Genomic DNA, 24,905 nt, shown 5'->3' on the forward strand with positions numbered 1-24,905 from the left:
GCCATCTATGATTTTTTTCTATGTAAAGAAGGTTGATTCTAAATTTCACAATATTTTTCATAAGTAAATATATGCATCTATATACACAAACTGGCTGGTTTAGGAGTAATTCTGGGCTTATTTGAGAAATTGCAAGAAGGTTCAGGTCATTTCAGCTTAATTTCTAAGATGCTAGTATAGTCAGCACCACAAAACTATATTTAAGCATCCATAAAATTCATCACAAAACACTACCCTGGAAAGGTTTGCAGAGTTTTACTGCTATTATTTTTGTTGCATAACTTGTCTTTCAAGTCTGAAAGGGAATGTTGTCAACACTGCTCTTACTCACTAAAGTAGACTATTAGTTCAGTACTGTATCAGTAACCTATTGCTGTATAACATATTACCCTAAAATTTAATGGCTTAACACAACACACATTATGGAGAATCTAAGATGGCAGAGTAGATAAACACTGGGCGTGCATCCTTTTGTGAACACATTAAAATTACAACTAAATTATAGAACAACCAACCTGGAGAACCACCTGAAGCCCAGCTGAACAGAAGTTCTATAATTAAGGATATGAAGAAGAAGCCACATTTAGACTGGTAAGAGGGGCAGAGATGTGAAACAGGCTGACCCCAAGCATCTGTGTGGCGGTTGAGAATAAAGAGGGATACCTCAACTGTGGAGGTTCCCCCAAGGAGAAGAGAGGGACCCCAGCCCCACACCAGGCTCCCCAGTCTGGAGTACTGGTGCCAGGAATAGAAGCCTTCACAATATCTGGCTGTGAAAGACAGTGGGGATTCCAACCATCTGGATGAGACGAAAGGCTATGGGAAACCCAGATGTCTCCTTAAAGGGCCCACACATAGACTCATTCCCTCGCAAGCACTCACCCTGGACTTTGGTGAAGGGAGGGTGACTCAGGGGCATCAGAGGCATATGAGGGGAAAACTGAGGTGTGTAGCTTCCAAGGGAGTGCTGGAAGACAGTCAGAACTTTCCCTGTGTGGGGTCCTTCTCCTGGGCAGTCATCAGGTGGGTGACATTTTTCTTGCATTGAGCCAACTCCCACAGGCCAAATCTGAATCTGATTGGCCTGGTGAGCTCCACTGGGACACCACCCCACCCAACTCACCCAACACCTGGAGGCATTTTCTCTCAAGCAGCCCACCCCACCCACATTTCATTCTTTCTGGGAAAACTATTGGAGTTTGTGGGCCCCAGGTGAGCAACAACCAGCCTCAGTGTGCGCTGAGACTTTTGCTGAGTAGCTCCAGGCTCAGCACTGGCACCAAACCAGAATTTACGTTAACCCGCTGATCACAACTCTTCCTACTGTAGTCACTGCTTGAGACCCTGCCTCACACAACTCGTGTACTGCACGAGACTTTACCAGTGGCTGAACCTTAAGGGAGCTGGCAGGTGGCAGCCGGCCTTGAGGTGTCCTAGCTTTTTGTGGAGCTACCCCAGGCCAAGTATTGGTAGCAGCCATCGTCATTTCACAGTGTGTCCTCTCCCACACATCTCTAGGTTTAGCACAGGCAACAAAAAAACACAGATCACTTTGTAGCTCCTACCAGGTAGTTCTCAGCTAGTCATAGCGAGTGGGTGACATGAGCCTGCACTGGAGCCCCTTCCAAGAGGCCCCAGAACAAACATACTTGGAGATTGGCTTCAGAACACAGCAGAGCATCACTCAATTAGCCCACAAACAGCATATACAAAAGGTGGTCTCAACAGGCACCAGAGCCCAATGGGGTGAATCCCACTCAGTGGGTAAGATCCCTGCACAGCAGCCTATGAGCTGTGGATGTGGCCAAACTACACAGTCAATCAGCCTGAGGTTCAATCCTACCCACTGACGTGCCAATAGCAATCGAGGCTCAACTATAACAGGAGGGCACACACAACCCACACAAGGGACACTCCTGGAGCACCTGGAGCAGATGACCAGGGAGGCTGTGCCAGGGCCCCACAGGACACCTATTACATAAGGATACCTGGCCAAGACTGGGAGACATAGCAGATCTATCTAATACATAGAAACAAACACAGTGAGGCAGCCAAAATGAGGAGACAAAGAAATACATCCCAAATGAAAGAACAGGAGAAAACTCCAGAAAAATAACTAAACGAAATGGAGGCGAGCAACCTACCAGAGACAGAGTTCAAAACAATGGTTATACAGAGTCTCAAGAAACTTGAGTGAGAACTTAACAAAGAACTTGCAAGCATAAAAAAGGGGAATAGAAACCATAAAAATGAACCACAGAAGTGAAGAATACAATGACTGAAATGAAGAATGCACTAGAAGGAATCACCAGCAGACTAGATGAAGCAGAGGACTGAATCAGCAATTTGGAAGACAAGGTAGCATAAAACACCCTATTGGAAGAGCAGAAAGAAAAAAGAATTCCCCAAAAAAATGAGGATAGTTTAAGAAACTTCTGGGACAACATCAAGCATAACAACTTTGCATCACAGGGGTACCAGAAGGAGAAGAGACAAAGCAAGGGATTGAGAACCTATTTGAAAAAATAACGACTGAAAACTTTTCTAACCTGGTGAAGGAAATAGACACACAAGTCTGGGAAGTGCAGAGAGTTCCAAACAAGATGAACCCAAATAGGCCCACACCAAGACTCATTTTAACAAAATGGCCTAGGTTAAAGACAAAGAGAGAATCCTAAAAGCAGCAAGAGAAAGGCAACTATTAACTTATAAGGGAGCTCCCATAAGATTGTCAGCTGATTTCTCAACAGAAATTTTGCAGGCCAGAAGGGATTGGCACAAAATATTCAACATGATGAAAAGCAAGGACCTACAACCAAGGGTACTCTACCAAGTAAGTATCATTTAAAATTGAAGGACTGATAAAGAGCTTCCCAGACAAGAAAAAGTTAAAGGAGTTCATCACCACCAAACTAATATTACAAGGAATGTTGGAGGGGCTTCTTTAAGTTGGAGGGAGAGAGGGAGAACAAAATTATGAATAATAAAATGGCAATAGCTATATATCTATCAACAATTACTTTCAATGTAAATGGATTAAATGCTCCAATCAAAAGACATAGGAGGGATGAATGGAGAAGAAAACAAAACCCCTTACACATGCTGCCTACAAGAAATTCACTTCAGATTGAAAGACACACACAGATGGAAAGTAAAGGGATGGAAAGTTATTTCACGAAAATGGAAACAACAAAAAGGGCTGGTGCAGCAATAGTTATACCAGACAACATAGACTTTAAAACCAAGGCTATAACAAGAAACAAAAAGGGATCCAGTCATCTCCCTTCTGGGCATTTATCCAAAGAAATTCAAAACACTATTTCGAGGAGACCTGTACATCCATGTGTTCATTGCAGTATTGCTTACAATGACAAAGATGTGGAGGCAGCCTGGGTGTCTGTCAATGGAAGAATGGATAAAGAGCAGGTGGTACATATATTCAATGGACTATTGCTCGGCTATGGAAGGAAATGGGTTCTTGCCATCTGTGGCAGCATGGATGGACCTGCAAAGTACTGTGCTAAGTGGAGTGTTAGACAGAGAAAGACAGATGCAATGTAATTTCACTAATATATGGAATCTAAAGAACAAAACAAACAAACGAAAACAGAAACAAACTCATAGATACAGAAAACATTTTTCTGGACCCCTCTGCACACAACCCACCACACCAGAGCAGGAAAATACAGAACCCCTCAGAGTTGTTCGTGTGCTCTTATTACCATCTCTATGTGCTCTAAAATGCTAACTATTAACTATCCTGTACCCACCAATGTAAAAGAAGTATCTGTCTCTCCAATTTACTATTCATTCAATCCCAGAGATTTCCCCGCTTTGCTGCCTCCCACACTTTAATCTACCACCAATGGATTTCATGTAACCCTCCTCCTTTTATTCTAATGTATAAAATAAGTTGCAAAAGCACCATTTGGCAGAGCATTTTCTCAACCTGTTGAGATTTTGCTTCCCAGCAATTGTCATCAGTTTGGCTCAAATAAATTCATTAAATTTCTCTACAGGTTTGGATATTTTTTACGTAGACAGAATATAGTCAATAATATTGTGATAGCTTAGTACGGTGTCAGATGGTTGCTGGACTTATCATGGTGATCACTTCTTTAGGTATATAAATGTTGAATAACTATAGTGTATACCTGAAATTAATATAATATTGTATGTTAGCTATATTTTTAATAAAAATATTTTTAAAAAACTTTTTTTTTTTTGCAGTAAACACTTTTTCAGTGCAAACAGCTAATTGTGATACAGCATAGCTGTGAGAATAGCATGGCTCTGGAATAGCTCAACAGAGTCACAGCTCAACTATGAAGCAGTGTGGCTGGTGAGCAGGGCTGTGAAGTGGCCCTGGGGAGAGGCAGCCCTGCTCTGCTCCACCTGTACCTGTATGCTCTACTTCGCACTCGCCTGTCCTGCACCAGTTTGTCTATCTGCTCTGCTTTGCTAAGGTGAGACTTTTTTGGTGTTTCAGCTCCAGCAGGGAAAACACAGACTTCTGTCTTCAGTAGAAAGGGAAAGTGTACTCCCCCGCCAGAGGGGAGCTGACTTATATAGAGAGAAATCTCTGCCTTAGACCCTGATTGGTCTGTCTTCATACAAATGAGGACTCCATATCCTCAGTATTTTTGTTTTGTTTTTATTTATTTTTCTGAGATTTCATTGTTAGTCCATAGGAATGCAATGGGCTTGTTTTTTGTTTTAATTTATTGTAGAGTATTGGGGAACAGTGTGTCTCTCCAGGGCTCATCAGCTCCAAATCGTTGTCCTTCAATCTGGTTGTGGAGGGCGCAGCTCAACTCCAAGTCCAGTCTCTCTTTTCAATCTTAGTTGCAGGGAGCGCAGCCCACCATCCCATGCAGGAATTGAACTGGCAACTTTGTTGTGAGAGCTCACGCTCTAACCAACTGAACCATCCTGCCGCCCATCCAAATCTTCACAGTTTGATTGGTCCAAAAAGCACTGTCCAGATTGCTCAGAATGGAGCTGCTCTGCTTGGGCCAGGGAGCTGTGCCCTACAACTAGATTGAGAAACAATGGCTTAAAAACCGGGGGCAAAAAAAAAAAGACCAAGACAAGGAGGGTAAGGGAGCATGTCAGAGGTAATTCAGAGATACCGAGCCCTTGTGACAAGGAGAATGCTCTCCCAAGCTGGTGTCCCTTCTCTGGGCCACATTACTTCCTACCCTAGTTCAAAATGAAAACAAAACAAAAGTCTCCACACATTATCTAAAAACTGCATGTGTGTTGATCATTTTATTAAAAATCTTCTTAATTACTCTGAAGAAACTATCTGGCCCTTATAAAAACTAGAAACATTTGAAGGTGATGAAACCCTGAGTTACTGATGGGTGAATAGGTCGTTGGGAGTGAGCCTAGAAAATTAGCTTTGTGCTGCTTGGGCTTCAGAGGAAAGAGAACAGGAGGAAAGTTAGCGAAGAAGTTCTGCTCTGCTGAGAACATGAGAGATAAAGGACAGTGAGGTCTGGAGGGCTCAGTAGTCTGCAGCAGGATGAGAGGCTGGTTTCAACACGGGGAGATTGTGGAGGGAAGGAGTACAAAGTGTCGAAGACAAACACAGCCAGACTTCAAAGGAGTGAAAACAACTGTATTCAGTCACTACACATGGGAGGGAGAGAGCTGAGTGCTATTCCAATTTGCACGGAGGTGACTGGGCATTCTAAAGGGAAAATGAGAGAGAGGGACAAGCCGTGGCTCAATAAACTGAGAGAAGTGGAAATTGCAGAGTTGGTCAATGTCACTGCAGTTAGACCAGTTGTGTCTGTCAGCTGGCAGTTATGGGAGTTAGGCTTCTACCTTAGCACAGGGGCTGAAGTCAGGCCTGTCCTTTCTGATTCAAAGGAATGGCTCCCAGGTCCTTGAGAGAGAAATACAGATTCACAATTGTGAGGCCTTTTTAGTGAATGCTCTAAGAAAGAGCGGTCAGGGGCCTATCTCAGTGCTGGCTGGAAAAACAGTAAACTCTCCAGGCAGCTTTGTGCTGTCGTAGACAGGCATTTTAATGGGAGGCTGGGGTCATCCGAAGGACATGCTTTATTCTTCCAGAGGCCATGCTAAAGTTTGGTCCTCTCTTGGTGCAGAGGTTTGCACTGAGTCATTATGTGCTGAGAATTCTGTAATTCTCAGGAGCACAACGAAACTTTTAGGTATGTTCCTTATCCTAATTGTGGTGACGGCTTCATGGGTATACGTGTATGCCCAAACGCCTCAAGTTGTACCCTTTAAATGGGTGCAGTTTACACCTCAACAGAGCTGATTTAATTTTTTCCCCCCAAACCTGCAAAGGGTAATTTCATTTTAAGCAGTTGGCAAAACCACAAGAGTCAGACGCCTTTTAACTCCCAAAATGGTACTTATTTTAAATGTTCTCTTTAAAACAGGGTGGGAAGCAGGTGAAAGTGTTGAATTAGGATTTATAGGAAATGAAAGTTGGTAATAAAAGTAAAAAAAAATTCTGTTTCTTTACATTTTGTTCTAAATTGTTTTACCTGCTTTTTTAAATTAATAAATTGTACTTCTTAGAGCAAGTTTAGGTTTACAGAAAAGTTAAACAGGAAGTATAGAGTTCCCACACACTCCGTCTCCCTCCACCATCACCATAGCTTCCCTTATTAACATCTTGCATTAATGCGCTACATTAGTTAACAACTGATGAACCAATATCGATGCATTATTACTGTATAATGTTCATGTTTGCATTAAGGCTCACTCTTAGTGTTATTATAATGCAGGGTCTCGGCTCCTGCTCCCCACACAAGAACGCAGGACATGGTGAGGCCAAAAAGGAACAACAACGGACCATAGATAGGGGAGTCACACCACTATATTCTCGATGACGGCTGGCCGAGACACAAAAGCAAACATCCACCAGTACCCCAAAGAGGGGTCTTCCTGCACCCCAGTCTCTCTGGCAGCCGGGAGAGACACGGGAAGTAGGATCAACACAATCTGCAATCCACAATCCACTTGCTAACTGCACTTGTTAGCCGCAATCCGCCGTCTGCCATCCGCCTCTCTGCCAACCAACCCCCTTGCCAGCATAGCCACAGCAGTTATATTAGTGGCTAATGGCTAACTGGTAACAGCTGATGGCCAACCAGCCACAGCAGATGGCCATATGATTACAGCTGATGGCCATCTACTACCTGAGCCAGCACCTTTCCACGTGAGGCCGAGAGCCTGGAAACTGCTCTCCTGGCTCTGTCCCCACAGTTATACATTCTATGGGTTTTGACAAATGCATAATGTCGTGTACCCACAATTAGAGTGTCATACAGAATAGTTTCACCACCCTAAAAATTCCCTGTGTCTCACCTATGTATCCCTCCCAACCTCCACACCCAGCCCCTAGCAACTACTAATCTTTTTACTATAGTTTTGTCTTTTCCAGAATGTCATCTAGTTGGAATCATATGACATGTACCTGTTCAGATTGTCTTCTTTCACTCAGCAAAATGCATTTAAGATTCCAGCCCTATCATTGCCTACTGTTCCTCCCTTGGTACTGGCCTACAGTTCTTGCTTTTGACTATACAAGGCCATCGTTTCAGAAGTTAGATACATCTCTGTAAGGCCAAAGCAATCTAGGGGTGGTGATGGTGAGGAGGGGACATGACTAAGTCCTTCCTAGAGATTAATTTCAGATGGTCTAAGTGACCAGTCAAAGGCCTCATCTCTCATCCCACAACGGAGGAGATATAGAACAGGAAAGCTGCAGTGGCGGACTTGAGGGAGATCATTTCAAGCCTGGGGTTTCCAAGTGTAAGGGTGAAACTCAGGGAAACAATAATGTGGTTGATTCATCAGCTTGTAGTTTGATTCACCTCTTAGCTCGCTATCTAGCCGTCTGTAGTTAGACCTAGCTAGTTCATAGTTTGGTGCGCGCTGATATTCAGCTGTTTTCTCTTTGTTTCTCCCCTCACTGATTAAGAGCTCTGTTTTTTTGTTCCTTTTCCTAAGTCTACCCATACCTCATTAATCCACATAATCATCAGAATCCTAACCTAAAAAGAACAATTTCTTAATCCTCAGGTACCCAGACACTGGAATCCATTTTGCAACTACCTGCAGTTTTTACGGGGGACGCGGTGGCCAAGTCTGTAGTCCGGAGATAACATTATGTTAAAACAGACCAGACCCAGGAAGTGATGTCAGCCCTGGGACCTGCCTGACCGACGCCCTCTTTCTTTGTTCTTCTTCTTGTGTACCTACAAACCTTCTGACCGATCTAGGAATGGGGAGATGGCCTTTGCCTTTAGACAGGAGTCCACCATTGTAATGTGGGGTCTCAGCTCCCTCTCCCCGCACAAGAACGCAGGATATGGTGAGACCAAACAGGAACACCCACGGAGCCATAGGTAGGGGAGTCATACCACTATATTCTTGATGGCCACTGGGTTGGAGACACAGGAAGCAAGAGCTGCAATCTGCCGTCTGCTTCTATGCCAACCAACCAACCAACCAACCTTGCTAGCTGCAATCCGCGCTTGCTAGCTTAGCCATGGCAGTTTTATTAGTGACTAATGGCTAACCGGTAACAGCTAACGGCCACACAGCCACAGCGGATGGCCATCTGATTACAGCTGATGGCCATCTAATAACCAAGCCAACACCTTTCCACATGAGGCCGACAGCTTGGAAACTGCTCCTGGGGACTCTGTCCGCACAACCATCTTCCCAGAATGCCAGCATCCTGAATAAACCTGCTTTTCTTTCCACCAACCTCTCGATTTTTAACTTTTTCAAGTGGCAAGCAGCCTACCTTAGCACAGTACCAAAAGGTAGCCCAAGAGACATGGGTACAGAAGGGTGGAATTTTTCAGCATGGTTGCCTAGGCAAAGCAAGGCAGACACTATTGACAAAACTTACATTCGCTTATGTCTGATCCAGGGCACATGGATGCTTTACTAAAGTTGGAAGATCTTTTAAAAATCTACCATTTGCTTCTATTGAGTTGTTACTTCCTGCCTAGAATTAAAATCATTCACCACACTTCTGACTTTAGCCTTGAATTTTAAGTATCTAATTACCAGTGTAACAAAAACATCAAGAACAATTGAAACTTCCCTTGGAACCGAGTACAGAATCACATTCTGCCGTAATCAGGATGTTTGTCCATCTATCAACAGCAGCAGATATTTTCTTCATTGTAAATCATTTTTATTACAAAAAAAACTCATATTTTGCTTAAAAATTAAACTTGCTTATTCCTTTCTTTAGCATTTAGTCTTCCCTTTCTAGCGGTAAATAATAAATTGAGGATTCACAAGAGACTATTTAGTTCTAGAAAATATACTATGCGTGTGTGTTCTGTGTATATATATGTTTGTTTATATATAAACTGCTTAATATGAGAAAATATATAGCATATAGATAATTTTAAAACACACACACTTAGTTTTAAGAGCAATTAATTGATTATGGTGTTTCTAAAAGACTATGTTATTTTGGAGACAAGTAGTATACACTGAAATCCTTTTCCTAGGAGAACATATTCCTTCTTCTTCAAGGTGATGAGAGCATCTGTTTTGACAACGATCTTTTAACATATGAATTTTAATACAAGATTATTTAGGTTTTTGTTAATTGTTCAACATCTCCCACATTGGGAAGCTGTACAGCAGTCCATCCTTATCCACAGGGATATGTTCCAAGACCCCCAATGGATGCCTGAGACCATGGATAGTACCGAACCCTGTATATATTGTTCTTTCTTATACATACATACCTATGATAAAGCTACATTTCTAAATTAGGCACAGTAAAAGATTAACAGCAATAATTAATAATGAAATAGAACAATTATAATAATGTACTGTAATAAAAGTTAAGTGCCCATGGTCTCTCCCCCCCCCCCCCCGTCTCAAAGTATCTTATTGTACTGTACTCACCCTTCTTCTGATGACGATGTGAGATGATACAATGCCAAACCTACTCCTGAATCTGTGTAAACATTCCTCACTTGTAGTAATGGCTGGGCATCACTCGTTTCAGGAGATCCCGTCTGAAGTTTTCACATAGGCTCAGCACTTTCTAGCACAACACGTTGTCATCTGTTGGAGCACGTTTTCGGTCCACATCCTCCATCCACAAATTGAATGACTTTTCCATCTTAACGAAGCACTTATCACACGCTATGGCTGTAATTTTTGCAGTATTGAGGTGCGACCGCAACACTAGCACAAATTTCTTTTTCCTTCACAATTTCATGGATAGAAAAGTCATCCTTACCATAGATCTTAGCAACCTCAGCATACGATTTTTTTTTCCTTTCCTTATTAAGTTGAGAACTTTCACCGTTTCACTTTAGGAAGCACTTTAAGGCTTCTTTTTAGCTACGGTTTCCAGGTGGGAATTCCCACCCATTTTCAGGAATTTTTTTCACTTTCCCATTCCCGAATCCCAAGAAAAATTGGTCAGAAAATAGGGAAAAGCAGCTCTTTAAACCCAGTAATACCCACAATGGGAAATAAACGTATTACTCACAATGTATCTCTTAGACATTTTCCGTATTTATCACTAGGGTTTCCAGGTGGGAATTACCGCCCGTTCTTAGGAATTTTTTCGCTTTTCCGTTCCCGAATTCCCAAGAAAAGTTGGTCGGGAAATTGGGAAAATCAGCTCCTTGAACGCAGGTGGTTGGTAGTATCGGCCGTCACTTTGTGGAAACGATTCATCGTGGAGAACAGAAAACAGTTTGTGTCTTGGGATTTGGGAATGGGAAAGAGAAAAAAATTCCTGAGAATGGGTGGGAATTTCCACCTGGAAACCCTATTTGTGGCATATCTGAATTGCCAGCATCACTACTCTTGCACTGTAGGGCCATTGTGAAGTAAATAAGGGAGACTTCAACACAAGTATTGCGATACCGTGACAGTAGATCTGATAACCAAGATGGCAACTACGTGACTAGCGGGCGGGGAACGTCTACAGCATGGAGACGCTGGGCGAAGGGATGATTCATGTTCAGGACAGGATGGAGAAGAGTAGTGTCATGCGGGGACTCTGGTCCTGCTCCCCACATAAGAACGCAAGATATGGTGAGGTCAAAAAGGAACACCCACGGAGCCATAGATAGGGGAGTCATACCACTATATTCGCCCTGGCGGCTGGGTTGGAGACGCAGGAAGCAGGAGCCACATGATCCGCAGCCTGCCGTCCACTCCTCTGCCAACCAACCCCCCTTGCTAGCTGCAATCCGCCATCCACTTCTCTGCCAACTAACCAAGCAACTTGCTAACAATCCGCCCTTGCTAGCATAGCCATGGCAGTTATATCAGTGGCCAATGGCTAACTGGTTACAGCTGATGGCCAACTAGTTGCAGCTGATGGCCACCTACTAACCAAGACAGCACCTTTCCACATGAGGCAGAGAGTCTGGAAACTGCTCTCTGGGACTCTGTTCCCACACTAGCATGAGATTTCATCACACTACTTAGAACAACAGCACACAATTTAAACTTATGAATTGTTTATTTCTGGAACTATCCATTTAATATTTTCAGACTACAGTTGACCACAGGTCACTGAAAGTGTGGCAGAAAGTAAAACTGAGGATAAAGGGGGACTATTGTATTTCTAATGAACCCCCTCTTGAATTAGGAGCCATGTCTACTGAGCAAAATGTTTTGTAATGTTTCCTTACCACTAGAGAGAGTTATTCTTTTTCCATGTTTCTCCCTTTGACAGACATTTAAAAACTTAACTGAGATTTTGATTTCCAGAGATGAAGCCTCGAAACCCATTTCACGTTCATTTTCTCTCCCAAAGATTTCAGATCTTTTTCTTTACACATGAACTCTTACACAAATTAAGAGGAGCAGCCTGTAGAGGTTACCTGGGGTGCTTCTGGTATAGTCCCCTTGGACTCCACAGATCAGAGATAGAAACACCTCTGCTAGGGCACCCCGTATGCTGCCAAGCCAGTGGTTCCCAAACCTCAGTGGGCATAAGAACCACCTAGCGATTTAATCAAAATGCAATATCCCAGACACCATTTTCAGTAGATTCAATATTTCTCTCATGGATACCAGGAATCTCCACTTTTAACCAGCAGCACCCCACCCCCACCCCCACCCTTCCGGTGCGTCTGATGTGGGTGGTCTGTGTAACACCACACTTTGAGAAACGCTACTCCAGGTCAGTGTTTTCAAACTGAAGATCCTAAAACTCTAAGCATTGTGATGTCATTAGTAGGTCTGAATATGCATTCTTAAAAATGAAACAGAATAGTCTGAGGTAGAATAGAAAAAGCACACAACTCATCAAATGTATTTAAAAGTATTATTTCCTGAAACCTTTATTTCAGATATACACATGAGTACAGTAGTCTTGATGTAAATAAAATGTATTTATTAGCATGTGCTCTAGTGACAAACGTTTGAAGGACACTGGGCTAAGACGTACTCTCTTGTTATCATGCTCTCAGTCCCCTTAATATGCAGAAGCATGCCTCGTGCTCTGTTCCAGCACCTTTCCTAGATCTGTCCAATGTCAACATTCAGGAAACATGTAACAGCCACCAAAAGGAGCCATGTCCTGGATCCTGAAAGCCTGTGGGCCTCTATGAATAAACCAGATGATTCCAACCAATCTAAAAGTCTAAGGAAGTAGGGGAAGGTGAGGCCCCCAAGGACCAAGGGCCTTCACACCTTCATGAGCACCATGTGTTGAACCAACCTCATGGCCCTGAGAAATCACATAATAAAACCATGTGCCTTTGAGAAACAACTGAAGTCAAAGGAAACATGCACCTTTGCTAAGGAAATGAAAATTTGCACCAAACCATTTTAAAACAGTGATTTCTACACACAACTTGCAACTTGTTAAAGGGAAGGTAGTTCCTGAAGACCCAAAGCTCAGAGGTAGGTTGGTGAAGCAGGGCAAGTTATTAAAGCGGTACCAAAGAGTGACACTTGGATTGTTTCCAATTTGGGGAGATTATGACCAGACTTGGTATAAACATTTACATATAAGTCTTTGTGTAAATATGTGCTTTCATTTCTCTTGGGTAGAAGTAGGATTGTTGCATCTACGGTAAGAATTTACTCTTATAAGAAACTTCTAAACTCTTTTCCTAAGTGGCTATACCATTTGCATTCCCACAAGCAATATATGGGAGTTCTAGTTGTTCCTCGCGCCTGTCAGCACTTGGTATTATTGGTTTTATGCTTTTGTTATTTAACAGGTACGTTAGAAAATGTATGTAGTGGTATTTTATTGTGATTTTAGTGTGCCTTTTCCTAATGATTAATAATGTTGAGTATCTTTGTATGTGCTTATTTGCCATCTTTGTATCTTCTTTGGTATATCTTCTGTTCAGATCTGTGCCCCCTTTTTTTAACTAGGTTATTTGTTGCTATTACACCATAAGAGGTTTTTTTAAAAAAAAATAAAATAAATTCAACATACAAGACTTTTATTAGAGAAGCCTTTTGCAAATATTTTTCTCCTAGTAATCTGGGACTTGTCTTTTCCTTTAAGAGTGTCTTTAGAAGAGTAGAGATTTTAATTTTGATGAAGTCAAATTTACTACTTTTTTTTTTTTGCATCGTATTTAAGAAATTTTTGCCTAACCAATGAGTTCAAAGGTTTTCTCCTATATCTTCTTCTAGAAGAAATATCTGGTAATTTCAAGTTTTACATTTTGGTCTATGATAAACCTTGCCCTTTTGAAGCTTAAAATATAAAATCTCTGGCAAGACATTCCCCTTTCCCCTGCAAAGTGTGTGCTGTTTGTAAACCTTGAAAGATGAACTCCAAAGAGCCTGATCTTTCTCTTTCCTGGATATCATTCAATTAATACAAAAGAGATTGGATTCAATTTTCTTCACAAGGAGATCAAAAATTTTAAATACCACTATTTAAAAAGACCTTTTTTCATACATTAAATTCAATATGCACGAATCATGTGCCTATTACAGAGTAGGAACCGGGTGGGGTACTCACTGAGACTCTGTCCTTGACCAAACTTGAGTCAGTTTCCTCTGAGCCCTCTGCTCCACTAGTCCTCGACCTTGGCTCGCATCCTGTCTTCAGCCTGCATTACCCAGTTTTAGCAAGGATCCTATGAAGTCAGTTAGAAAGAGTCTCCCTACCCTTGGCATCTAATCACCTTTGATAGACATCAAATTCCTTATTCCCCACCGTTGAATTTGACCACCCTGCCTGCCTTCACCAAGAATCCTGTTAAGTCCGTATAGTATCGCAAGAATCCACTACCGTGATATCTGTTCTTAGATGTTGCCATCTGACCCCGCCTCCCTAACTCTGCTCTCTGCTCCTTGGCTCTAAATCCCCAGCTGACTTCACTGTATTCAGATTTGAGCCCAGTCTATCTCCTCTATTGCAATAGTCTGGACACTTATTGCAACAGTCCTATGTAAAGTATTCCTTACCATTTCAACAAGTGTTGGAAAAAATTTGCCTTTAACAGTACCTAGGGGTGCGGCAGGGGAAGATAGAAAAATGAACAAGGTGCCCTGACTTCATGGGTCTTAACACCACAAAACTGAATGGGGGCTGGGAGGCGTTTCCAGTTCTACTGATGCTGAGGCTGAAGGCGGGAAAGCTTTGCAGAAGTTGTACCCAAACCGTCTGGGACTGGGAGTAACCGTTCTGTAAAGGTGATAACGAGAAGGGGAGAGGTATTTTTAATTTAAATAAAGTACGAGGTCAGTGGACTTGGAGTTAATCAACAAAGGAGTGAGGTAGACTTCGGGATATTCCTCAACTAAGTGGGGGCAGCATCTTTTAGTAAAAATAGCGCCAAGCAGAGTTTAGGAAGGAGCAGGAGGAGGGCCCAGGACGCACCCCGTAGCACCAGCCCGCGAGCAGCTTGAGCAGTCGGAAGGGCGCAGGCGCGGCCGTGCGCGGGGACCCTGCACCTCCCGGGAGTCGGGGGGCTGCCTGCACCTCCCGAGGGGCTCCACACAGGGGCAGCCTCAGCGACCAATCTGGGAGGGCGGGCAAGCAAGTGGGACTGGCACCGCTGGCACAGCGCGGAGCCCGGGTCCAAACCGCAGTGCCCCCGCTTCCCGAAGCAAAACGCAAGATCTGGGTGGCAAAAGCAAACCACATCCCCTACGAGGCTTAACGTCGCTCTGAGAAAACGTCACTGTCTTCTGGCTCCACTGGGGCTCGAACCCAGGACCTTCTGCGTGTAAAGCAGACGTGCTAACCGCTACACTATGGAACCGCATGTTTAAAATCTTTTTCAGAAAATGGTATCTCTGCATAAAGACTGTTTTTCTTTCCGATTTAGAATAGCTGAGAATTGATCCCCGATGCTCACTCACCGACAGAAACTTTCAAAAGAATTTCAGATTCTCAAGCGCACTCCGATCCACGCTTCTCTTTGGCTATACGGGCAACATAGTTTCTCGGAGAAAGAATGACCTGATCCACTGGACAGACACCGTTCCTGCATTGATGTAAGTAGCGCAGGAAAAACTGCGAACACGTGGCTCTGTGGCGCAATGGATAGCGCATTGGACTTCTAGACTAAACCAGAGGTATTCAAAGGTTGTGGGTTCGAGTCCCACCAGAGTCGCTTTTGTTTTGATTGAGGGAGAAAAGAATGGAAGGAAGTAAAAAGAAAAAGAAAAACTTATTTAAAATTTCCGATCCGATTTGCCCACTATGAAAAGGAAAGAATCTTATTCCAGGCCGTTGTTCTCACTTGGAAAGGTGTGAAGAATACCGTTACATGAATATTCTCAATCACTTTCACGTGGCTCCAGAGTTTCTGGTAACTGGAGATGAAGAAATTAGCAGAATGTGATAAATACTACGGAATAATGCTTTGTTCCTATACAGTATTGTTCTTTTGCATCAGGAATAAAAATTTTTAATTGTTCTGAAACTTTTCAGTAGCTCAGTAGTGCTCAGGTTTTTGGGAAATAAGGTTGGACATGTCAAGTATCAGAATAGCTGAGTGGTTACAGTGTTGAATTTACGATCCAGTACATTCATACCTGGTAGGTTTGCATCCCACTTCTGGGAGGGGTTCCCCTTGCTTTTCCAAGCAGTAACGGAACAGTTGGTTCCAAATGCCTGAAGATGTAACCATGGTGAAGTGTTTGGGTCTCTATCTTGCAACCGTAGGCGGCCAGATGAGAGTGGCAAAAAGAACCTGAATGTTTAAAATGGCAATGAAATCTGCAAGTTAATGACTTTTTGCCAGACATGGAAAGTACAGCAACAACTTCAGAATTGATGGTTTGGAAAATATTACAAAGAAAAGGTCTGCATAAAACGATACTACATTGTGGGGAAGGGGCACTGGGATGGGGGGCACAGGGGGCACATTGTGCAGTAGAAACGTTCACTCTGAAATTAGTCAACAGTTATCTCTTAAGATCCTATGGGTCAAATAGTATTCTATATCCTGGGATTGTGGGACTGCAAAAATTTTTTTAATTTTTATGTAAAACCAAACAAAGAATAGCAACAAAAAAGACAAGGTCCTAACCAAGAAAGCTACCGCCTAGTGACACTTCCAGAGTGGCAGAGGGAAGACATCTTTCTAAACAAGCAAATAAATAGAATTTCAGAGATAAGCTCTATAAAGAAAATAAAAGGGGGTGGCACAATTGAGTGGCATAGAACTTTCTCAGGACAAATTTATTCCATTTGATGATGGAAATCATTCACCTTAACCGGAATGTTCTTTCCTTTTCCCAAACAAAAACTTTCAAGGACCAATTCTGCCCTATGTTTTCCACTAAAAGCCTTCCCAGATCTACGGCCCTCTTTCAACTCTCCATTTATTCATTCAGCAACAGCTTTGTGCTGGCCGCTGACCCAGGCATTGGGGATATACAGGGAGTTTCTGTCTTCAAAGCAGAAACATTCTAGAGGACAGACCAATTAAACAGGTGTTCAAGATTGGTTATAGTGGGTGCAGAGACAGGCTCAGAGCCCCCAGTAACTAACTCCATCTGAAGAGGATCAAGCAGGAATCTCTGGGACTAGTCCCAGATTCCTATCTTTACAGGTAAGCAGGAACTTCCCAAACCAAAGGAACTTAGAAAGTGGGATAACGTGGCAAGTCAAGATGAGGGTGGGGGGAGGACAGAAATGAAAGCACTATGGTTGTGTTAAATGAAATACAAACATCTCTGGTTAACTCTCTTTATACCAAGCAGGCCCTGTGCCATACTATTAACTTTTGATTATATATAATTTGACTTTTCTTCTGTGTGGTGCCTGTCAATCTAGTCTGTCCTAGGAGAACAGGAAACAGGTGTTTCTGCTCACTGCAGCTCCACTCGGCAGCCAATGTGACCCCAGCTCTGTTGTAAAGAGCTGAGGTTAGGCTAAAGGCTCACTAACTCCCCCCAGGTTTGACCTCATGGTACAGGAGGTTCCTTTGGGGCGGGCACAGCTTGGTTTAGTGTTCTCCATTGAGCCCAGACTTGTCATCTGATTTTTAGGGTTCCACATCTTCATTTGTGAAATCGTACCTAAGTAATTTGTGATTTTTCAATACCAGCAACTCTCCTCCAAAACCACTGAGGCGTGCTGGGAAGGAAATTTGTGCTTTTATAACCTTCTCTGCTGGGATCTGTAGAAAACACAGGATATGCGATACCAGAGGGTGGAATAATTTAACACACCATATCAGTTTTTGTTCTTCATGTAATTTATTACGAAAAAAATACATGCTTTTTTTTTTAAATTCAATAATACAGATGTATAATAGCTAAGGAAATGGTAAGATCCTCCTCTCGCACTTCACCATCATTCCTCAAAATGTTTATCAGGTTTTTTTCTATCCTTAAACATCTCTGATATATATGCAAATGCCAAATGTACAAATATACATAATTTAAGGATTTATATACATATCCTTTCAATTTTTCATACATGTTCTATCATACATATTGTTTAGCACCTTGTTTTGTTTTTTGCTTAACGTAACATGGATATCTTTCCATAACGGATCACTTTTTAAACTTTGCTCATACTTCCCAATACATGTCTTCATAAAAGAATGCCCAGCTCGTGGTTCCCCTATGTAGCGGGGTCCTGAACTCCAGAAGGGCTGGAATGGTTGTGAGGCTCCGCCCCATAGGACTCTCTTCCTTTCAAGAGGTCTCTCTCTTCCAATGCCTCAAGGGGATGACATGGAAATGAAGGAGCAGGACGAATGAAAAAGCTGACTCATCCATTATGTACAGGACACAGCTACCCAGGTTAACAGGACTCCTAAAAACATAAAATCCAGCCTGTAGCTTGCCTGATCAAAACCTTCCAAATAGAAGCTTCAGGAAAAAGTTCAGAGTCCCTAGAGAACGTCCTGTCGCGTTTGCTCAGGATTCTCTTTGCATGCGTTCAGTGGCGCAGTCACCATGCACATCTCAGTTAGGCATCACCAGCCGCTGGAAGACTTGGAGGCCCCTGACTTCTGGCGTCGGCCGGGGCCGGCTTCCCACCCTCAAATGGGTGATGATTGAAACTTAATCAATTATTTGTAATGCTCCCCACCCACAAGACGCTCCGGGGCTCTTCAAAGACCAAGATTGGGATTAGAAATCCCGCTACTCACCAGAGGCCCGCTAAAATCTTAATGCGGAGAATTCCTCGTAAACCGTCTGTTCCCTTTAGGACAGCGGGGCTTGGGACGCTGCCCGGGGGCGGGATGTGGATGCGGCAAAAAAAAAAAGAAATAAAGACCATTCTACCAAACACCTGCTCGACCTTGATTTTGCAGTTTCACCTCAGGGAATAATCGGCCACTTGGCCTATTTACTACAGGTTGGCGCAAGAAAAGCCAGTTTTTGTGAGTTGGGTTAGCTCAGAGGGTAGAGTAGCGGTCTCTCAATCTGAGTGTTGCGGGTTCGAGTCTCTGCTCAGGTGAAGGTTTTTTAAGTTGCGAAATAAATTTAAGTGTCAAGACCACTCTCACTCTGCAGGTGTGAGATTATGCAAAACGCACAAGGGTTCCGCTCTCAAGGAGCTGGTAACCCGGATCTCCCGTGGATTTGAAAAGGTGGAAGGTGAGGAAAGTGCTTGAGTAACCACCGCTTCCTTTCTCTTTCAATCTTCCTATGCTACTCTGTTTTCGGATATTTTTTCCTTAAAACTAACATGTATTACTTTTCTATTCAAACCATCAATAAACACGACAAGAAAAGAGAAAGAGAAAAAATAAAATCAAAAATTAAAAAAAAACCAAAACGTCAATAAACGCATAACCAAGAAAATGGTACACCTGTCATCAGAGTCATGACAGTAATGCAGTAATTGTGCAGCTCAGACATTTTATTAAAACCGCGGTGAGAAAACTGAGCTTCCAAGAAATATCTCAAACCGAGACACGTGCTTGTAAATCAACGCCCCCAGCTGGGAACCATCAGTCAGCAGATTTTCAACGCGCCAGCGGGTCCCTGGCCTTGGAGTCTCTGCTGGATAGACAGACAGACGTTATTACGTCTGTCGCGGGTGAGACTACTTTGGGAACCGAACCCAAGATCTTCTGCTTGTAACCCAGACGTATTGGCCACCACGCTATGAAATCTCACGCCACACGTTACAACCTAATATCCAGTAGTCTATCTAGATGGAGTGATTACGGGACGGGTGACAATCGTTACATGATCTATGATTTCCTTTTGATTTAAGATCTTTCTCCTCATAGTGCTGTATTAATCACTGTCGTCACGTGCCCACTAAGATGTTGACTGTAGGTGATGTAGGTACAAGCGTACAGTGGGAATGGGGAAGGAGGGGAGCCAAGAGAGGCTATATGTACTAGTATAAGGAAAGGAACGGAGTCAGCAAAACCTCTGCCGAAACCCGGGATCGAACCAGGGACCTTTAGATCTTCAGTCTAACGCTCTCCCAACTGAGCTATTTCGGCGAGATGGAGACTGCTTTCTAGGCTGTTAAGGCAATTTAAAAGAAGAGGGGAAAAAAGACGTAGCCTCCACTTTTTTTTTTTTTTTTGTATTCTCCACTTTCTTAATTCTTAATTTCACCTTCCAAATAGCATTGTGTTTAGCCCTGCGATTTGGGCCGTGAATGAGAAAATTCCTGCCATGTGAGGAGAATTTCGCGTTCTGCCTTGTCCCAGGTTATCTTTTTTTGTCTTCCTAATGCTTTTCTGTACCTCTCCCAGGGGCCTAATAAGAATAAAGACAACCACTTACTACATGTTCCTACTGTGGGCCCAGCACATGATCCACGTGGTCGCATTCAATCCGTCCCCCCCACCCCCCACCCCCGCCGCGGCCAGCTTGATATGACAATATGACTATTTTTAAATGAAATAACTAATTTGTCCCAAATCATCCAGCATTGAACCAGAGCTACATATCCAGCTCCAAAGCTGGAAAGTCTTGGGGGAGACAGGCTAGTTTTTTTCTCAGTTTTCACAAAAGGGTGAAAACCATAGATGGAGTGGAAGTGAACCACTAGAGAGGAAGAAGAGCTAGGAGGCCTCGATGCTCTCCACACTGTCCTCTTCTTGCCTGTGCCGGTGCTTTTGTCATTCAATCAGAAAACGGAGCAAAGAAACTCACTTTTCAAGGTTGTCAAAAGTGTACTTGATCACTTTCTAAGGGACTCCCTCAGGAAGAAGAAAAGTTAGACTGTTTGCCAGAACTTAAATATTGTTTCCATCCCTGGAATGCTTCACTTTCTTCAAGAAAGAAACCGGTCTGTACGAAGCAGCCCACTCATCCTTGGATCAGTGACCCTTGGCTGTCCCTTGAGCATATATACCAACCAACACAAGTCCCACGAATATGGGCTTATGATCTTGGACATATTGGGAATACATTTCTTTGAAATGGTTCCTTACCTGTTTCAATCTGTATGTTTCCTTCGCAGCCTAGAAAGTTATTTAATAATAATAGCTACAATGTATGGAAATCTTACTTTTAGGCAAAGAATCTATTAAGTACATGTATGTTATTTTATTTAATCACAAGTTTATGAGATGGATGCTGTTAGTACTATTCCCTTTCTCCTGATGAGGAAACTGCCCTTGGGAGAGGGTGGGGTAATTGTGGGTCTGTGTGGGCCCAGAGCAAGACATTCCTACAAGGACGATGGGGGCCCTGCCACCCACTTTAGTGCTACATCCATCTTGACCTTGCCCCACTCACCAGGATCCCCTGGGTACCATAGTCCATCAGCTAGAAGGGCATCAGCCCACACCCCCATACTGTTAATGGGGAGATCAAGACCCACTTTCTTCTGTTGCCTGGCAGAAGCAAGGAAGAAGGAAGGCTCAATCTCTAGCTAAGAAAGAATGGTCCCTTCACTTCACAGGGAAAATTAGTCTTGGGGAACCCAGCTTCTTGATGTCCACAACCCAACTTTCTCAAAACCTCTCAGGAGCCGAATGTTTCCTTTATTAATTTGTATTCGGTGGGAACTTTTTTTTGTTTGCTTTCTGAACCTTGGGACTTGTCTCATCCCTTGGATGGACTTTCCCCGATACGTATCCCCTTCCCCCACACCACCAACAGAAGCTGCCATCTCAACCTCAACTCCTTTGAGAGTATTCAGGGTCACACTTTGGGGGGAGGGGGAGAGATTTGACCTCGTTTAGAGGGGGAGTGGGTTCTGTTTGGTGGCTCGGGTTCTAGCTGGTCATCTCTTCCTTTTCAGAGTGCAGAAATATTCTCTAGAAGCGTAGGAAGGTGGGGTGCAAAGGTGCAGGATCCGTGTCATATTCTGCAGGCACCTAGCCGGAGGAAGAGTTCTCAGTAGCCGCAGACAGAGAGCGAAAGGGCGGACACAGGGGTTAGGAGGACCCGGGGACTTCCTGAAGGTGTCTCTATTCCCCTCCCCTAATTACAGGCTATAGTTTCGACCCCGCAGGCGGGCCGGTGGTTGCAGAATAAATCAGCCTACTTAGTTCCTGAGCCACTTGCAGCCTTTTCCGGAGAGCTTTGCACAAAGGACCGTGGTATCAGTCCTCGTGGAGGGCCCCGTCTTTTCCCCGGAAAGCGGTTGGACAGGAAGCATACAAGCGCCAGGATTTTACTCCTTTCTTTAAAGGTAACCAGCTGAAAAGGGTAGCGCCCTAAAGCTGGGCCTAATTTTTTTAATTAAACTGAAAAAGGGGGGAAAAAAAGCTCCGCCCGAACAGGGACTTGAACCCTGGACCCTCAGATTAAAAGTCTGATGCTCTACCGACTGAGCTATCCGGGCTCGCAGGAGGAGGTGCATTTGAATCAATGAAGACTGTGTGATCCTTTGCGCCGCAAGATAACGGATACTTTATTGGGCGAGTTCCCGGTTTCCTCTGCGTGGTGTGATTCAATCGGGTTCCAATCCGAGGAGTCTGGGAGGACGGTAGTGAGTCGTTCTTTGGCACCTGCAGATTTATGAAATAAAATAAAACACGCCCCGTTTCATTTAGAGATCCCTTGGCAAACGTGAATCCAAGTTCTGCCAAACTCTGCGAAGGGAGAAGCCGCCTGCTCCCAGTCATCACCGCTGTGCGTTTCTTTGTCCCAAACCAAAAGCACACCGGGTCGGCGACCACCGTTCAGTGTTAATGGCATCAAGCTGCCCTTTCTTCCGAAAGCACCACTTCGCAGTCTCTATTCCCCATTCCAGGTGCCCACCTCAAGAAGGAGCGCGGAGCACATTCGCTGGAAGAGACCACCTCCGCTCTCGCCCAGAAGCGATAGCAACCACCACTGGCTCGGGCTCCTAGAGCGCTCTGCACCCCTAGCCCCTCGCCAGCCCCGCCCCCACCGGCCCCGCCTCGGCGCACGCGCGCTCACACCGCTCTTAGCTGGCTGAAGCCACTTTCCCTACTTGTCGCTGGTACAAGCCCTTTCAATCCTCTGGGCCTTTGCCCTCTAACTGTAAGGCCACCTCCCTATCACTTCTTCCCTGTCGTCCTTCCCAAGCACCTTTGAGAACTCAGCCTAACTGTCACCCTCCCTGGGAAGCTCCTGACCTTCTCCCCGGCACTGTCGATCAACTGTAGGTGGAGCAGGCAAGGGTGTGAGCAGCAAACCTTTGAGAGCCCTGTAGCCAACGCTTTAATACAGAGACATTCAAGTGATTTGGTAACACAGATGAATGACTAGAAGGCGGGCAGAGTAGAACCTGGCAGGAAAAAAAACAAACAAACAGGCATTAGTACTGTGCCTTGAAAGATAGGAGTATGCCAGGCAGGCAAGAATGGTGATTCAAGCAGAGACACCCTGTCTTCTCGGAGCTTCTTCCTGGTATCTTAGGTACTTTCCACAGGGATTGCCCCTTTTCTCTTCAGGCTGGAATCTGGGAAATGTTCACTCTTTCACGGCAAAGGCCTAACATTTCCTAAGAGTATGCCACCCACCTTCATGGTCCCAAGGTAGTTGACCTTTGCTCAGTGCACTTTTCCCTGGTGAGCAATAATAACAATCTCACCCATCTCTCTCACCTGTATGCAACACTTTAAAACACGCTGTCAGAGATAGATAGATAGATAGATAGATAGATAGATAGATAGATAGATAGATAGATAAAGAAACTGGATGGTGGGGGCTGGCAAGTCAAATCTTTTGCATAGGGCAACAAGCTGGAAATTCAGGTTAAGAGTTGATGTTGCAGACTTGAGTCTAACTTTAGCAAGGCAGCAAGCTGGAGAGTTAGGCAGGTTTTGTAGGTTATAGTCTTGAGAATTTCCTCTTCCTCAGGAAGCCCTAGTCTTTGTTCTTAAACCTTCAGATGATTGGATGAGATCCACCCACATTATGGAGGGTAATCTGCTTTACTCAAGGTCTACTGATTTAAAAGTTAATTAGATCTAAAAGGCACATTGACAACACCATCTTGACTGGTGTTTGAACCAATAACTGGGCACCATGGCTTGACAAATGGACACACAAAATTCACCACCATACATGCTGACATACATCGTGCCTAGTTTGAACTGCCTAATCTCTTAATCAACCATTTTGTTTTCTTTCCCTTTGATCATCATTGTGTAAGGGTGAATTTCGGGGAATCAATATGGTAGTTAGACCTAGCTAGTTTGCAGTTAGATCCACCTTGATATTCAGCTATTTTCTTGTTGTTTCTCCCCCCACTGATGGACTTAAGAACTGTGTTTTGTTCATTCTCTTTCTTAAGGCTACACATATCTCGCTAATCCATTTAATTAGCAGAATCCTAACCTGAAAAGAGCCATTTCTTAATCCTCAGGTGCCAGGACACTGGAATCCATTTTGCAACTACTGTACCTGCAGTTTTCACTGGTAACGCATAAAGTCCCAGGCTGTAGTGGCGGAGTTCATAGATAACATTATCTTAAAACAGACCAGAACCCAGAAAGCGATGTCAGCCCTGGGACCGGCCTGACCGACTCCCCCTCTCCTTTGTTCTTCTTGTGTACTTACAAACCTTTTGACCAGTCTAGGAACAGGGAGATGGTCTTTGGACAGGAGTCTGCCATCCGCCCAGAGTGCCAGCATACTGAATAAACCTGCTTTTCTTTCCACCAACCTTGTCTCTCGATTTGTAACTTTCTCAAGCGGCAGGCAGCTGGACCCTTAGCACGGTACCAGTGGGTTTTTCAAGAGTCCCTTATCAAAATGCATTCTTTCACCCAAGAACCCAAAGATTTAGGGGATGGAGCCCCTCATCAGCTAGCATCTTGGCACAGATTAACAGAAAAGGGAGGGTATATGATGGGTCCAAAAGCAATGTTTCTCCATTTTGCCTTTCACCATACCACATTTTTAGAATGTGAGGACTGGATCTCATTCCTTCCCTTCCCCACCACCACCCCCAGGCCCAGTCTGGCCTGGAGGTGGAGAGAAGGCATTCCCTAGGCATGTGTTCCATTGCATGTATCTTGAGTGGAGTGGCTCATAATCTTAACAAGGTTGTTTTTTGTTTGTTTGCTTTT

The 24,905-nt window shown here is 43.8% G+C and overlaps 4 non-coding genes across 4 annotated transcripts; 1 reads left to right on the top strand and 3 right to left on the bottom strand.

Moving 5' to 3' along the window:
- Positions 1–15,160: 15,160 nt before the first annotated feature.
- Positions 15,161–15,233, bottom strand: TRNAV-UAC (transfer RNA valine (anticodon UAC)). The gene has a single exon. It is a non-coding gene; the product is annotated as a tRNA-Val (tRNA).
- A 266-nt stretch (positions 15,234–15,499) lies between these two features.
- TRNAR-UCU (transfer RNA arginine (anticodon UCU)) lies at positions 15,500–15,587 on the top strand. The gene is given in 2 exon segments: positions 15,500–15,536; positions 15,552–15,587. It is a non-coding gene; the product is annotated as a tRNA-Arg (tRNA).
- A 4,241-nt stretch (positions 15,588–19,828) lies between these two features.
- TRNAF-GAA (transfer RNA phenylalanine (anticodon GAA)) lies at positions 19,829–19,901 on the bottom strand. Its single transcript has one exon. It is a non-coding gene; the product is annotated as a tRNA-Phe (tRNA).
- A 2,230-nt stretch (positions 19,902–22,131) lies between these two features.
- Positions 22,132–22,204, bottom strand: TRNAK-UUU (transfer RNA lysine (anticodon UUU)). The gene has a single exon. It is a non-coding gene; the product is annotated as a tRNA-Lys (tRNA).
- Positions 22,205–24,905: the final 2,701 nt, after the last annotated feature.

Source organism: Rhinolophus sinicus, linkage group LG06, assembly GCF_036562045.2.
Source record: "Rhinolophus sinicus isolate RSC01 linkage group LG06, ASM3656204v1, whole genome shotgun sequence".
In the NCBI taxonomy this organism is placed as follows: Eukaryota; Metazoa; Chordata; class Mammalia; order Chiroptera; family Rhinolophidae; genus Rhinolophus; species Rhinolophus sinicus.